This window comes from Nicotiana tabacum, chromosome 6, assembly GCF_000715075.1.
Source record: "Nicotiana tabacum cultivar K326 chromosome 6, ASM71507v2, whole genome shotgun sequence".
NCBI lineage: Eukaryota > Viridiplantae > Streptophyta > Magnoliopsida > Solanales > Solanaceae > Nicotiana > Nicotiana tabacum.
Genome location: NC_134085.1, coordinates 77,599,644 through 77,616,525, shown reverse-complemented (window position 1 = coordinate 77,616,525; position 16,882 = coordinate 77,599,644). Strand labels below are relative to the sequence as shown.

Genomic DNA, 16,882 nt, shown 5'->3' with positions numbered 1-16,882 from the left:
TGACGTTATAGTAAATATTCCTAGTAATAATCTCATAGCTAAGAGGAGCTAATAAAATTTCATTATCCAGTACATTGGGAACAATAGACGTATAGACGAATATACCATTATCATTCATTTTGGATTGGTATTTTTCACCTAAATATCATACAGAATCAGAAGAGTTTAGTGTAATCGTTTCTTTACGCTATTATCCTAATAATTTCTAATTATTTATCTTCTTTGATAGTCTTCACTATGTCGAACTTGTCAAGCTTGAGTTTGTGGCACTTGATATTTCTGGAAAGAACTATCTATCATGGGTTCTCGATGCTGAGATTCACTTAGCCGCTAAAGGCCTTGGTAACACCATCACTCATGGTAATGAGGCATCAAGCCAGGACAAAGCGAAGGCCATGATTTTCCTTCGTCATCATTTGGATGAAGGTTTGAAGGTTGAATATTTAACAGTAAAAGATCCACTTGAATTGTGGACTGGCTTGAAGGAAAGGTATGATCACCTTAAGGCTACGGTAATGTCAAGGGCTCGATATGAGTGGATGCACTTACGATTGCAAGATTTTAAGACCGTAAGTGAGTATAACTCTGCTGTATTTCAAATAACTTCCCAATTGAAATTATGTGGGGAAGTTATGAATGATAAGGATTTACCGGAAAAGACTCTTACGACTTTTCATGCCTCAAATATGGTATTACAACAGCAATATCGTGAAAGGGGTTTTAAAAAGTATTCTGAATTGATCTCATGCCTTATGGTGGCTGAGCAACATAATACCCTTTTGCTGAAAAATCATGAAGCCCGTCCCACAGGGTCAGCTCCGCTTCCTGAAGCGAATATGACAACTAGACGTGATAAGTCTGGAAAAAGACAGAATAATAATCATGGCCATATGAATGTACGTAGGCATGGCATGGTAAGAGACGATATAATAGTCGTCATCGTGGTGGTCATGGCAAACGAGAAAATAATATGAGTTCTCAAAACAATCCTTCACGAGGCAAAAGCGGTAACTGCTACCGCTGTGGCATTGAAGGTCATTGGAAAATTGAATGTCGTGCACCTGAGCATTTTGTCAGGCTTTATTAAAACTCCTTTAAAAGAAAGGCAAATAATGTTGGAGCATCTTCTATTAATGCTCCAATGGAGTCACATTTGACCTTTAAAAATGATTTTGAGGCAGGACCTTCAAACAAAAATGATGACAATGCCGAGGCAAATCTTGCTTTGAATGATGATGATTTTCAAGGCCTCGATGATATTACTCATTTGGAAGTTAAAGACTTCTTTGGAGATCAAAACTAATGTTTGATCATTTTACTGGGGAATGCAATTATGTTGTTATTTTTATTTTCGGTGTTTTTTCTCGTCTGAAGTTGTTTTTATTTTCAAGTAGTACTTAAGTTGTCTTATGTTGTCGTTGGTGATGTTAGTTGTTTCCGTATTTCTCATGATGTATTTTTTTATGAAGAAATTAAAATTTTCCAATCTTCAATTGGATCCAAGATGAGTAATGAGGATTTATGTCTTTTGGATAGTGCTACAACTCATACAATATTAAGAGAAAAGAAATTTTTTTCTTATTTGGTTATGAAAAAGACCTATGTTAATACAATATCCGGTAGTACAAAGTTGATTGAGGGCTTTGGAAGAGCGGCCTTATTATTACCTGGAGGAACGATATTAACTATTGATAATGCATTGTATTGTAGTAAGTCTCAAAGAAACTTGTTGAGTTTCAAAGCTATTCGCCAAAATGGCTACCATGTTGAGACATCAAACGAAGGAAAGGTTGAATACCTTTATGTAACTACAATAAAAGCGGGTAAAATATATGTGCACGAAAAATTGCCCGCATTTTCTTCTGGATTGTACCACACAAACATTGGTGTGGTTGAATCACATGCCATAGTAAACAAAAGGTTTACTACTTCTAATGATTTTATCATTTGGCATGACTGGTTGGGCCATCCCGGTTCTAACATGATGCGCAGAATAATAGAGAATTCAAATGGGCACACATTGAAGAACAAGAAGATTCTTCAATTTAAGGAATTCTCATGTGCTGCTTGTTCTCAAGGAAAATTGGTTATTAAACCAACATCAGCTAAAGTTGGGATTGAATCCCCTGCATTTCTGGAACGTATACAAGGTGATATATGTGGGCCTATACACCCTCCATGTGGACCATTCAAGTATTTTATGGTCTTGATAGACGCATCTACAAGATGGTCACATGTGTGCTTATTGTCAACTCGTAATATGGCATTTGCGAGATTGTTGGCCCAAATAATAAGGTTAAGAGCACAATTTCCAGATTATGTAATTAAGATAATTCGTCTTGATAATGCTGGTGAATTTACATCTCAGGCCTTTATTGACTATTGTATGGCCACTGGAATAAAAGTTGAGCGTCCGGTTGCTCATGTTCATACTCAAAATGGTCTAGCAGAATCATTGATTAAGCTCCTCCAACTAATAGCTAGACCATTGCTAATGAGAACAAAACTTCCCTTTTCAGTGTGGGGACATGCTGTTTTGCATGCTGCAGCACTTGTGCGCATAAGGCCAACCAGTTATCATAAAGTCTCCCCATTACAATTGGCTTTTGGTCAGGAGCCAAATATTTCCCATCTAAGAATTTTTGGATATGCAGTATATGTTCCAATTGCTCCACCAAAATGCACAAAGATGGGTCCCCAAAGAAGGTTGGGAGTATATGTTGGTTATGAATCTCCTTTTATTATTAAATATTTGGAGCCTATGATAGGAGATTTATTTACAGCTAGATTTGTTGATTGTCATTTTGATGAATCAGTTTTTCCAACATTAGGGGGAGAAAATAAACAGCTAGAAAAAGAGATAGATTGGAACGTATTATCTCTATCTCATTTAGATCCTCGCACAAATCAATGTGAACAAGAAGTTCAAAAGATCATTTATATGCAAAACGTTGCAAATCAATTGCCAGATGCATTTACTAACCTTCAACGGGTTACTAAATCGCATATTCCAGCTGTAAATGCTCCAATTCGAGTTGATGTCCCAATTGGACAGTATGATGATGCAAATGAGTCTAGGCCACGCCTTAAATGTGGTAGACCAATTGGTTCCAAGGATAAGAATTCCCGAAAAAGGAAAGGAGCAAATGATCAAGTTGATCATAACATAGTAATTGATAAGACCTCACAGGAGGTTCTAGTACCTGGAAATGATGAAAATGAAGAGATATCAATAAGTTATGTCTCTACGGAAAAAAGGTGGAACCAAAATAATGTTGTTTTAACAACAATTTTGCATATAATGTTGCAGTTGAAATAATGCAACAAGATGAGGATCTTGAGCCAAAATCTGTCGATGAATGTAGACAGAGAAATGATTGGCCAAAATGAAAAAATACAATTCAAACGGAATTGGCTTCACTCGAAAAACGTGAAGTTTTCGGACCAATAGTCCGAACGCCTGAAGGTGTCAAGCCAGTGGGTTACAAATGGGTTTTTGTGCGAAAAAGAAATGAGAAAGGTGAAGTCGTAAGATATAAAGCACGACTTGTGGCACAAGGATTTTCACAAAGGCCTGACATTGATTATATGGAGACATATTCTCCTGTGGTAGATGCAATTACCTTCAGGTATCTAATAAATCTGGTAGTCCATGAAAAACTTGATATGCGGTTGATGGATGTTGTCACAGCCTACTTATATGGCTCACTGGACAATGAAAAATTTATGAAAATCCCTGAAGGATTTAAAGTTCCTGAAGCACATAAAAGTTCAAGAGAAACTTGTTTAATAAAGCTTCAGAAATCCTTATACGGATTGAAGCAATCAGGGAGGATGTGGTACAATCGCCTTAGCGAGTATTTGCTAAATGAAGGGTACAAAAATGACCCTATTTGCCCTTGTGTCTTTATTAAGAGGTCTGGATCTGAATCTGTCATCATAGTTGTGTATGTTGATGACTTGAATATCATTGGCACTTCGAAAGAGCTTCCAAAGGCTGTAGAGTGTTTGAAGAAAGAATTTGAATTGAAAGATCTTGGTAAGACAAAATTTTGTCTTGGCCTCCAAATTGAGCATGTACCAAATGGAATTTTTGTCCATCAATCAACATACACTGAAAAGGTTTTAAAGCGATTTTACATGGATAATGCACATCCATTGAGTACCGCAATGGTTCTGAGATCGCTTGACATAAATAAAGATCCATTTAGGCCTCAAGAAAATGATGAAGAGCTCGTTGGTGATGAAACTCCATATCTTAGTGCAATTAGGGCACTGATGTATCTTGCCAACAATACTCGACCAGATATTGCTTTTGTAGTGAGCTTATTAGCAAGATTCAGGTCCTCTCCAACAAGAAGATATTGTAATGGTGTTAAGCATATATTTAGATATCTTCGGGGAACCATAGATATGTGATTGTTTTATTCTAATGAATTCAAGTCAGAAATGATTGGCTATGCCGATGCAGGTTATTTGTCTGATCCACATAAAGTTCGATCTCAAATAGGCTATTTGTTTACATATGGAGGTACTACTATATCATGGTGTTCAATGAAACAAACAATAGTTGCCACATCTTCAAATCATGCTGAGATAATAGCCATTGATGAGGCTAGTCGGGAATTTGTTTGGTTGAGATCAATGACTCAGCATATTCAGGAAATGTGTGGTTCTCTTATGAAAACAGATAATCCAACTACACTATATGAAGACAATGCTGCATGCATTGCTCAACTGAAACGAGGATACATCAAAGGAGACAGAACAAAGCACATTTCACCAAAGTTCTTTTTTACGCATGATCTTCAACAAAATGGTGAAATTAATGTTCAACAGATTCGTTCATGTGAAAATTTGGCTGATCTGTTCACTAAGGCATTACCAACCTGAACATTTGAGAAGTTGAGATAGAAGATTGGAATGCGCCGTCTTCGGGAAATAAAGTGATATTTTTACCAGGGGGAGTAAGATACGCGTTGTACTCTTTTTCCCTTAGCCTAGGTTTTGTCCCACTGGGTTTTACTGGTAAGGTTTTTAACGAGGCAACAAATAAAGCGTATTACAGATATGTGTACTCTTTTTCCTTCACTAAGATTTTTTTCCTACATGGTGTTTTTTTTCTTAGTAAGGTTTTAACGAGGCACATTATCTATGGACATCCAAGGGGGAGTGTTATGATAAATATCACATTATGGTGGATGTCTACTCTTCTTCTATGATTTTCATCTCAAATGCTTAATGACATATTTTGTATGTTCAATGGCATATTCCATGACATATTTTCTTTACTTTTTATGCCTATATAAATGCCTTGTAATAGATAGGAAAATACACACAATTGAAGAAGAAAATCTCTTCCTTTTCTCTATCTTTATTTTTGTTCATGTTTTACTAAATTGCTTTTATTTTATAACAGACAAAGAATTGATAGCATATTATTCTATTTTATAAAAGTAAACTTAGAACTAGACATGCCGGCATGACAATTAAAATTAAAGCTTACTCTTTTAGGAAGAAGATAAAACCCAAATGGAGCAAATAACCTCAATTGGTTAAAGACTTGTGCTGATGACGTATTAAGAAATGAGAGTAAAGTAGAATAATATAGTAATAAAGACAAGATGTATATGAGGAAAATGTAGAAGTTATCTTATTCAAGTGTGTTTCTTGTATGTCCTTCGTAGGAGAAAGAATACCCTATTTATAAAATATAAGATACATGAAAGGTTACAAGAATACACCTAAATGTTATAAATATTAAGTGAAGAGTTAACTAAATACATGAATTCAAAAGGTTCATGGAATAGGAATGTCTTGGAGTATTCAATGGACATCCACTTTAATATATTCATAACAGATAAGAAATTCATAAAAAGTTTAAAACTAACCTTAAGGAATAAAGTACGATGACGAAGAGTGCCGACTAAGAGAATTAAGAAAATAAAATTGGCTTTATATACTTAGTGGGTAAAATTATATTTTTGATTAAGCTTATTCGATTATTGGTTAAACATTTGAAAAATTGGCAAACTGATATCCGAACCGGTAACCTAATAGTTAAATAATATTAAACTGTTAGCAAACTATTTGCCCAATAACCTAATATCGATAATCCAATAGTATTTTTTTTGATTTGGCCTATTAATTTTACCATATATATGCCCCGCCTCAGCTATTATCACTTTATATAATACTCCTTATATGCTGGGAAAAATATTACTACACCTTATATGCTAGGGACATTTTAAGTGAAGGCTCCAAGCTTATGACTTTTTTCTCTATAGTTTCAACTACTTCGAATTCGAATAGTAGTTAAGAACAGATTTTTCAAACCAAAGTTCTGACTTTTCAGTAGAAGACATTGTTTGTATTTCAAGTTTCAACTCTCAAATATTCTTGAAGTGGTCTTTTTTCTCCCCCAAATTTTGTTCATTTCCATCAATTTCTGAATTTAGAGATATACCCATGTTGAATTCTTCAAGTAGCTCTTCATCTTCCAATTATGGTCGCAGTTATGAGGTTTTGCTAAGCTTTAGGGGAGAAGACACTAGAAAAACATTTGTGGGTCATCTGTTTAATGCTCTTATTGAAAAGGGTATTCACACATTTATGGATGATAAGGAGTTAAAGAGAGGGAAGTCAATCTCATCTGAACTCATGAAAGCCATTGGAGAATCAAGATTTGTTGTTGTTGTTTTTTCCAAGAACTATGCTTCCTCTGCATGGTGCTTGGAAGAACTGGTAAAGATTCTTGAAATTCATGAAAAATTTGAGCTAATTGTTGTCCCAGTTTTCTATGATGTGGATCCATCAACTGTACAACAACAACAACAACAACGACCCAGTATAATCCTACAAGTGGGGTCTGGGGAGAGTAATATGTACGCAGACCTTACCTCTTCCCCGAAGGGTAGAGAGGTTGTTTCCAGGAGACCCTCGGCTCAAAAAAGCAATAGGAGATGATATATTAGTACCATAAAAATGCGTAATAAAAATAACAACAATATATAAGAGATATGAAATATGAAATACAGAATACGAAATACGAAATACGAAATAGATGGTTGGTATAGTACAACTAGAAGGTAAAGCCCTGCATCAATAGACGACCAATGACATTCCTAGTCTAACTCCTAACTGGATAGTCTCACTCTATTGTGCTGTAGAAATATTCACACTCTCCCCTAACCTACAACCTTAATGCTCGACCTCCATAATTCCCTATCAAGGGCCATGTCCTCAGTAATCCTAAGTCGCGCCATGTCCTGTCTGATCACCTCTCCCCAATACTTCTTAGGTCTTCCTCTACCTCTCCGCGTGCCCACTACAGCCAGTCGCTCACACCTCCTCACCGGTGTATCAGTGCTCCTCCTCTGAATGTGCCCGAACCATCTGAGTCTTACTTCCCGCATCTTGTCCTCCATGGGGGCCACACCCACCTTCTCTCGAATATCTTCATTCCTAATCTTATCCATCCTTGTATGCCCGCACATCCACCTCAACATCCTCATCTCTGCTACTTTCATCTTCTGGATGTGTGAGTTCTTTACCGGCCAACATTCAGTTCCATACAACATGGCAGGCCTAACTACTGCTCTATAAAACTTACCTTTTAGTAACGGTGGCACTTTCTTGTCACACAAGACTCCCGACGCTAACCTCCACTTCATCCACCCCACCCCTATACGGTATGTGACATCCTCGTCAATCTCCCCGATCCCCTGAATAACCGATCCAAGGTACTTGAAACTACCTCTCTTGGGAATGACTTGAGAGTCAAGCCTCACTTCAACTCCCGCTTCTATCGACTCAACTCCAAATTCGCACTCGAGGTATTCCGTCTTCGTCCTACTCAACTTGAAACCTTTAGACTCAAGAGCATGTCTCCAAATCTCTAGCCTCTCGTTGACGCCGCCTCTTGTCTCGTCAATTAGAATAATGTCATCAGCAAATAGCATGCACCATGGAACCTCCCCTTGAATATGATGAGTCAGTGCATCCATCACCAGGGCAAATAGGAATGGGCTGAGCGCAGACCCTTGGTGCAACCCCGTAATAACTGGAAAGTGTTCAGAGTCGCCTCCTACTGTCCTAACCCGAGTCTTAGCTCCATCATACATGTCTTTAATCACCCTAATATAGTTACTCGGGACCCCTTTATCCTCTAAGCAGCTCCATAAGACCTTCCTAGGAACCTTATCGTACGCTTTCTCCAGATCAATAAACACCATGTGGAGATCCTTCTTCTTATCTCTGTACTGTTCCACCATCCTCCTAATAAGGTGGATAGCTTATGTGGTAGATCGTCCCGGCATGAACCCGAACTGGTTGTCTGAAATAGCCACCGTCCTTCGCACTCTCATTTCTACCACTCTCTCCCAAACTTTCATGGTATGACTTAGTAATTTGATGCCCCTATAGTTGTTACAACTCTGGACATCACCTTTGTTATTATACAACGGGACCATTGTACTCCACCTCCACTCTTCAGGCATTCTATTAGTCTTGAATATAACACTAAACAATGCAGTAAGCCATTCCAAGCCTGCTCTACCCACACACCTCCACAGTTCAACCGGAATTTCGTCTGGCCCGGTAGCTCTGCCCCTTCTCATCTTACGCATTGCCTCCATGACTTCATCGATCTCAATGTCCCTACAATTACTTAATTCATGGTGACTGTCGGCATTCCTCGATTCCCCAAGTATAATATCCTGATCCCCTTCTTCACTTAGAAGTTTATAAAAGTAGGTCTGCCACCTCCTCTTAATCTGGCCATCTCCCATCAAAACTTTGTCGTCATCATCTTTTATGAACCTCACTTGGTTCAGATCCCGAGTTGTCCTCTCTCTCGCCTTAGCGAGTCGGAATAACTTCTTCTCCCCACCTTTGTTCCTTAGTTCCTCATACAGACGAGCAAAAGCTGTCATCTTAGCCTCCATCACTGCCATCTTCGCCTCCTTCCTAGCTACCTTATACCTTTGACTGTTCTCTCTCCTCTCCTCCTCGTCAGTGCTCCCTACTAACCTTAGGTAAGCCGCCTTTTTTGCTTCCACTTTACCTTGGACAACTGCATTCCACCACCAATCTCCTTTGTGTCCACCAAAGTGGCCCGTAGATATCCCTAACACCTCTCTCGCTGCCTTTCTTATACAGTCCGCCGTCGTCGACCACATTGTGTTTGCGTCCCCACTACTTCTCCAAGCTCCCATTGCCGATAACCTTCCTTCCAACTCTTTAGCTTTATCCTCTCCGGACCCCATTTATGGGATCAAACTAGTTTTGTTGTTGTTGTTGTTGTAGTACCATGGACCTATTCTTTTAGAAGTTCATTCCCATAGCATGATTAAAATTGTTAAATCCAGTTATGGGGAACTGAAGTTTCAACTCCCCTTAATGGTTTCAGACAATTTAGTCATTTTTTCCTTTCTTCAATGCATACCTTTTCAGTATTAAATAGCACTCAATTTAAAGATTTAGTTTTTGTTGGCATACAGGGATGACTCAAAATGCATACAACAGATTGTGAGAGACATATTCGACAAATTTTGTTTCTCTATCTCAATAACTAACAGAGATTTAGTTGGAATAGAATCCCAAATTAAGAAACTAAGTTCATTGTTGAGGATGGACCTGAAAGGAGTTCGTCTTGTTGGGATTTGGGGGATGGGTGGTGTGGGAAAGACAACTGCTGCAAGAGCATTGTTCAACAGATACTATCAGAATTTTGAAGGTGCTTGTTTTCTCGAAGATGTTAAAGAATATCTGCAACACCATACCTTGTTGTATTTGCAGAAGACTCTCCTTTCCAAACTGTTGAAGGTAGAATTTGTAGATTGTACTGATACTGAAGAAATGTGTGCAATATTAAAGAGGAGACTTTGTTCTAAGAAAGTTCTGGTTGTTCTTGATGATGTTAATCATAATGACCAGCTGGATAAGCTGGTCGGAGCTGAAGATTGGTTTGGTAGTGGTAGTAGAATTGTTATCACAACTAGGGATATGAAACTGTTGAAAAACCATGATGTGCATGAAACTTACGAGGTAAAGGTTTTGGAAAGAGATGAAGCAATTGAGCTTTTCAATTTGCACGCATTCAAGAGAAATTCACCTGAAACGGAGTTTAAGGAGCTCTTAAATCTTGTGGTAGATTATACTGGAGGCCTTCCTTTAGCTCTTAAGGTGCTTGGTTCTCTGCTGTACAAGGAAGATCTTGATGTATGGATAAGTACAATTGATAGACTAAAAGCTACCCCTGAGGGTGAAATTAGATACTTTCAAAATATTTGCTCGAGATGGTAGAGCTTCGTGCTGATAACGTGTTATGAAATAAAGACTATAAAGTAAAGACAAGTATAGAGAGAAACTGATATATTATTCGAATTCAAACTGATGTACATAATGAACTGAAATCTCTTCTATTTATAGAAGAAAGGAAGCTGCTCTGTAAGCTGCTACTACAAGCTGCTGTGTAAGCTGCTACTACAAGCTGCAGTGTAAGCTACTATAAGCTGCTGTGTAAGCTACTACTACAAGCTGCTGTGTAAGCTGCTGCTGTACCAGATATGGATAATCTTCTACTGAGAGCAATATTTATCCATAACGGAGTACTGAATGGATAAGCTTATTATATCCGGTATGGATAATCTTCTACCGGGGGTAATGTTTATCCATAACCGGGTACTGAAAAGATAAGCTTATTATACCCGGTATGGATAAACTTCTACTGGGGGTAATGTTTATCCATAACCGGGTACCGAAGTGATAAGCTTCTTCAGGAAGCTTATTTCCAATATAGTACTAAATAGATAAATATATTTACGGTGGAGTCCCATATGGATAAGCTTCTTCAGGAAGCTTATTTACAACAGAGTACTAAATGAACACATCCATAATATAATATATTTATAACACTCCCCCTTGGATGTTCATTAAAAGATAATGTGTCTCATTAAAACCTCACTAGGAAAAACCACGTGGGAAAAAAAATCTAGTGAAGGAAAAAGAGTACACATATTTAGTAATACGCATTGTTAGGTGCCTCATTAAAAACCTTATAAGGAAAACCCCATGGGAAAAAACCTTAGTAAGGGAAAAAGAGTGCATTGCGTATTTTACTCCCCTTGATGAAAACCTTGTTTCAAATATTTGAGTCTCCGCATTCCAATCTTGTATACCATCTTCTCAAAAGTTGAAGTTGGCAAAGATTTAGTGAATAAATCTGCTGGATTATCACTTGAACGGATTTGTTGCACATCAATGTCACCATTTTTCTGAAGATCGTGCGTGTAGAATAATTTTGGTGAAATGTGCTTCGTTCTATCTCCTTTTATAAATCCTCCCTTCAATTGGGCTATGCATGCAGCATTGTCTTCGTATAAAATTGTGGGTCTTTTCTCACATTCCAAACCACATTTTTCTCGAATAAAATGAATTATTGATCTCAACCATACGCACTCCCTACTTGCTTCATGAATAGGTATTATCTCAGCGTGATTTGAAGAAGTAGCAACAATAGATTGCTTTGTGGAGCGCCATGATATGATAGTACCTCCATATGTAAATACGTAGCTGGTTTGAGATCGAGCTTTATGGGGATCAGATAAATAACCTGCATCTGCATAACCAACAAGGTCTGCACTATCTTTGTTAGCATAAAACAAACCCATATCAAGAGTTCCCTTTAAATATCTCAATATATGCTTAATCCCGTTCCAATGTCTCCGTGTATGAGAAGAACTATATCTTGCTAGTAAATTAACAGAAAATGCTATGTCAGGCCTTGTAGCATTAGCAAGATACATTAGTGCACCAATTGCACTGAGATAGGGTACTTCGGGACCAAGGAGTTCCTCGTCCTCTTCTGGAGGTCGGAACAAATCCTTATTCACTTCAAGTGATCGAACAACCATTGGTGTACTCAATGGGTGCGCTTTGTCCATGTAAAAGCGTTTTAAGACCCTTTCTGTATAGGCAGATTGATGGATAAAGATCCCGTCTGCTAAATGTTCAATTTGCAGACCAAGACAAAGTTTTGTCTTTCCAAGATCTTTCATCTCAAATTCTTTCTTAAGATATTCAATTGCCTTTTGGAGCTCTTCTGGAGTTCCAACAAGATTTATGTTATCAACATAAACAGCAAGTATAACAAATTCTGATGCCATTTTCTTTATAAAAATACATGGACAAATAACATCATTTATGTAACTTTCTTTCAGCAAATATTCACTAAGGCGATTATACCACATGCGCCCAGATTGCTTTAAACCGTACAAAGATCTTTGTAATCTGATTGAATACATTTCGTGAGATTTTGCTTCAGGCATTTTAAATCCTTCAGGAATTTTCATATAAATTTCATTATCAAGTGAACCGTACAGATAAGCTGTAACTACATCCATTAGATGTATTTCAAGCTTTTCATGTAGTGCTAAACTGATGAGATATCGAAATGTTATGGCATCCATAACAAGTGAATATGTTTCATCAAAATCGACTCCAGGTCGTTGTGAGAATCCTTGTGCAACAAGGCGAGCTTTGTATCTTTCAACTTCATTTTTATCATTCCTTTTTCGCACAAAAACCCATTTATGACCAACTGGTTTTATACCAGCAGGTGTTTGGACTACTGGTCCAAAGACCTCTCTTTTAGCAAGTGACTTCAATTCCGATTGAATTGCCTCTTGCCATTTTGGCCAATCAGATCTTTGTCGACATTCTTCGACAGATCGAGGTTCAAGATCCTCACTATCTTGCATAATATTAAGTGCAACATTATATGCAAAAATATTATCCACCACTATTTCAAATCGATTTAAATTAATCCCATCACCGTTCGAACTTATTAAAAGTTCCTCACTCACATGAGCTTCAGGTTCATTGATTTCTTCAGGAATCTCAGAACTAATCAGATTTTGGGTCTCTTCAGGGGATCCCTTCATAGTATCGTTTTGATCATTTGTCGATTTTCTTTTTCGAGGATTTCGATCCTTAGAACCCAAAGGCCTACCACGCTTCAGGTGTGCTTTAGGTTCACTAGCTCTCATGCTAGTAGATGGTCCTACTGGGACATCAATTCGGATAGGCACATTCTCTGCTGGGATATGTGACTTAGTTATCCTTTTCAAATCAGTAAATGCGTCTGGCATTTGATTTGCTATATTCTGTAAATGGATGATCTTCTGGACCTCCTGATTACATATAGGGGTACGGGGATCAAAGTGAGATAATGATGAAACTTTCCACACAATTTCTCTTTTGATTTCCTTTTTCTCTCCCCCTAATTGTGGGAAATTTGTTTCATCAAACCGACAATCTGCAAATCGAGCAGTAAATAAATCTCCTGTCAATGGTTCAAGATAGCGAATAATAGAGGGTGATTCAAACCCAACATATATTCCTATCCTTCTCTGTGGTCCCATCTTACTACGTTGTGGTGGTGCTACTGGCACATATACAGCACATCCGAAAATTCGTAGATGGGCAATATTTGGTTCATGACCAAAAACTAATTGTGATGGAGAATATTTATTATAATGTGTCGGTCTAAGACGGATAAGTGATGCTGCATGCAAGATAGCATGGCCCCAAACAGTAGTGGGCAATTTTGTTTTCATAAGTAGTGGTCTTGCTATCAATTGCAACCGTTTAATAAATGACTCTGCAAGGCCATTTTGAGTATGAACATAAGCTACAGGATGTTCAACTTTTATCCCAACGGATAGACAATAATCATCAAAAGCTTGAGATGAGAATTCTCTAGCATTATCAAGGCGAATAGCCTTTATAGGATAATCTGGGAATTGTGCCCTTAATCGAATTATTTGGGCTAATAGCTTTGCAAACGCCAGGTTGCGAGATGATAGTAGACACACATGAGACCATCTTGAAGATGCATCTATTAGGACCATAAAATATCTAAACGACCCACTTGGTGGGTGAATAGGTCCACATATATCCCCATGTATACGCTCTAAAAAGGCAGGGGATTCAATATCAACCTTCATTGGTGATGGTCTAGTGATCATTTTTCCTTGATAACAAGCATCACAAGAAAATTCGTCATTTGTAAGAATCTTCAGGTTCTTTAATGGATGCCCACTCGAATTTTCAGTAATTCGTCTCATCATTATTGATCCGGGATGGCCCAAACGGCCATGCCAAAGCACAAAAGTATTTGAATCCGTAAACTTCTGGTTTACGATAGAGTGTGCTTCAATTGTACTAATTTTTGAATAATATAAGCCAGAAGATAAAGTTGGTAACTTTTCTACAATGCATTTCTGGCCAGAAATATTCTTTGTAATACAAAGATATTCCCTGTTCATTTCATCTATTGTCTCTACATGATACCCATTTCGGCGGATATCTATAAAACTCAACAAGTTTCTTCGGGACTTAGAGGAGAACAATGCATTGTCTATAATAAGTTTTGTTCCATTAGACAGAAATATTATGGCTCTTCCGGAGCCTTCAATCAAACTTATATTACCAGAAATTGTTGAAACATTTGCTTTTTCCTTATGCAAATAAGAAAAGTATTTCTGATCGTTGAATATGGCATGTGTTGTTCCACTATCAATAACACACATATCTTCATGATTTGTCTTTGATCCAAACATAATTTGAGGGTTATCCATATTCTTCAAAATAACATAAATAAAATATATTATAGTAAATATCATTATCAAAACATAACTTTTATTTATGTACAATAATTACATAACCATACTATTTATTACAAACAACACAAATTAAAATATTTACATTTCTACAGATTCACTACCGATTACATGACTTATTTCTCCTTCTGGGAATGCAAAGTAATCAGCTACATCCAAATGCATGAAGTCTAAATTATCTTCAGAAATAAAATTTGCTTCAGCATTTTTCTCTGTCTTCTTCAGGGAGGCTTGATAAAGCTCAACCAGGTGCTTTGGCGTACGACAAGTACGTGACCAGTGCCCTTTTCCTCCACATCTATAGCATGCATTTTCCGCATTTGGCGCTTGCACCGCTTCATGCTTTTGTTCCTTCCTTTTCCACTGCTGGTGGTGAGGAGGCTTCTTTGGTGCATTATTATTACCATGATTGGGGTTTCTTCCCCGACCACGGCCATGACCACGACTGGGGCCACGACCTCTTCCACGTTTAGCTTGGTGGAAGTTCGTCTCATTCACTTCAGGGAATGGACAAGAACCAATAGGTCGGCTTTAATGATTTTTCATTAATAGCCCATTATGTTGCTCTGCTATAAGAAGATGTGAGATAAGTTCAGAATACTTTTTAAATCCCATCTCTCGATATTGCTGCTGCAGGAGCATATTCGAGGCATGAAAAGTGGTGAAAGTTTTCTCCAACATATCATGATCAGTAATATTATCACCACATAATTTTAATTGGGAAATAATTCTAAACATAGCAGAATTATACTCACTGATAGATTTAAAATCTTGTAGCCTTAGATGAGTCCAATCATAACGTGCCTGTGGAAGAACGACCATCTTCAGGTGGTCATATCTATCTTTCAAATTATTCCACAGTATGACTGGATCTTTAATAGTGAGATATTCCATTTTCAGGCCCTCATCAAGGTGATGGCGTAGGAATATCATTGCTTTGGCACGGTCTTGGTTTGATGCCTGGTTTTTATCCTTGATGGTGTCTGCCAGACCCATCGCATCAAGATGAATTTCAGCATCAAGTACCCAAGACATGTAGCTTTTGCCCGATATATCCAGGGCTACAAATTCAAGTTTAGAAAGATTTGACATTATTTAGGAAAAGAAAGTTCTTACCTTAGATACTTTCAAAATATTTGCTCGAGATGGTAGAGCTTCGTGCTGATAACGTGTTATGAAATAAAGACTATAAAGTAAAGACAAGTATAGAGAGAAACTGATATATTATTCGAATTCAAACTGATGTACATAATGAACTGAAATCTCTTCTATTTATAGAAGAAAGGAAGCTGCTCTGTAAGCTGCTACTACAAGCTGCTGTGTAAGCTGCTATTACAAGCTGCAGTGTAAGCTACTATAAGCTGCTGTGTAAGCTACTACTACAAGCTGCTGTGTAAGCTGCTGCTGTACCAGATATGGATAATCTTCTACTGAGAGCAATATTTATCCATAACGGAGTACTGAATGGATAAGCTTATTATATCCGGTATGGATAATCTTCTACCGGGGGTAATGTTTATCCATAACCGGGTACTGAAAAGATAAGCTTATTATACCCGGTATGGATAAACTTCTACTGGGGGTAATGTTTATCCATAACCGGGTACCGAAGTGATAAGCTTCTTCAGGAAGCTTATTTCCAATATAGTACTAAATAGATAAATATATTTACGGTGGAGTCCCATATGGATAAGCTTCTTCAGGAAGCTTATTTACAACAGAGTACTAAATGAACATCCATAATATAATATATTTATAACATATTTTTAGATATTGCATGTTTCTTCAGGGGTTACAATTAAAGAGATATGACAGCATTATTTCACGCTTCTGGTTTCCACCCAGTTCTAGGAGTAAAGACCCTTGTTGAAAAATCTCTCATTTTTATTTTAGAGGACAAAATCCAAATGCATGATTTGATGCAAGAGATGGGTACACAAATCGCAGTTCAAGAATCACCGATGAGAAGAATATATCGTCCAGAGGATGTGAAGGATGCATGCATAGGAGATATGGTAAGACATCTAGTCACAAATGGCTATTATGTGAGCAATGTTCATCTTCATAAAAATATGTGGAAATGATGTATGTGTAGTCTGGAAAGAAAGCATGAGATAGTAAATTAACCTTTTTCTTGTTTTGTTTTAAAACAAGTATTTATAGAGTACATTAAACATAGAAAACACTTTTACAATGTG

General features: G+C 37.5%; 1 pseudogene; it reads left to right on the top strand.

Annotated features, from left to right (window-relative positions):
* Positions 1-2,941: 2,941 nt before the first annotated feature.
* Positions 2,942-16,882, top strand: part of LOC107827189 (disease resistance protein Roq1-like) — a 28,727-nt pseudogene continuing 14,786 nt past the window's right edge.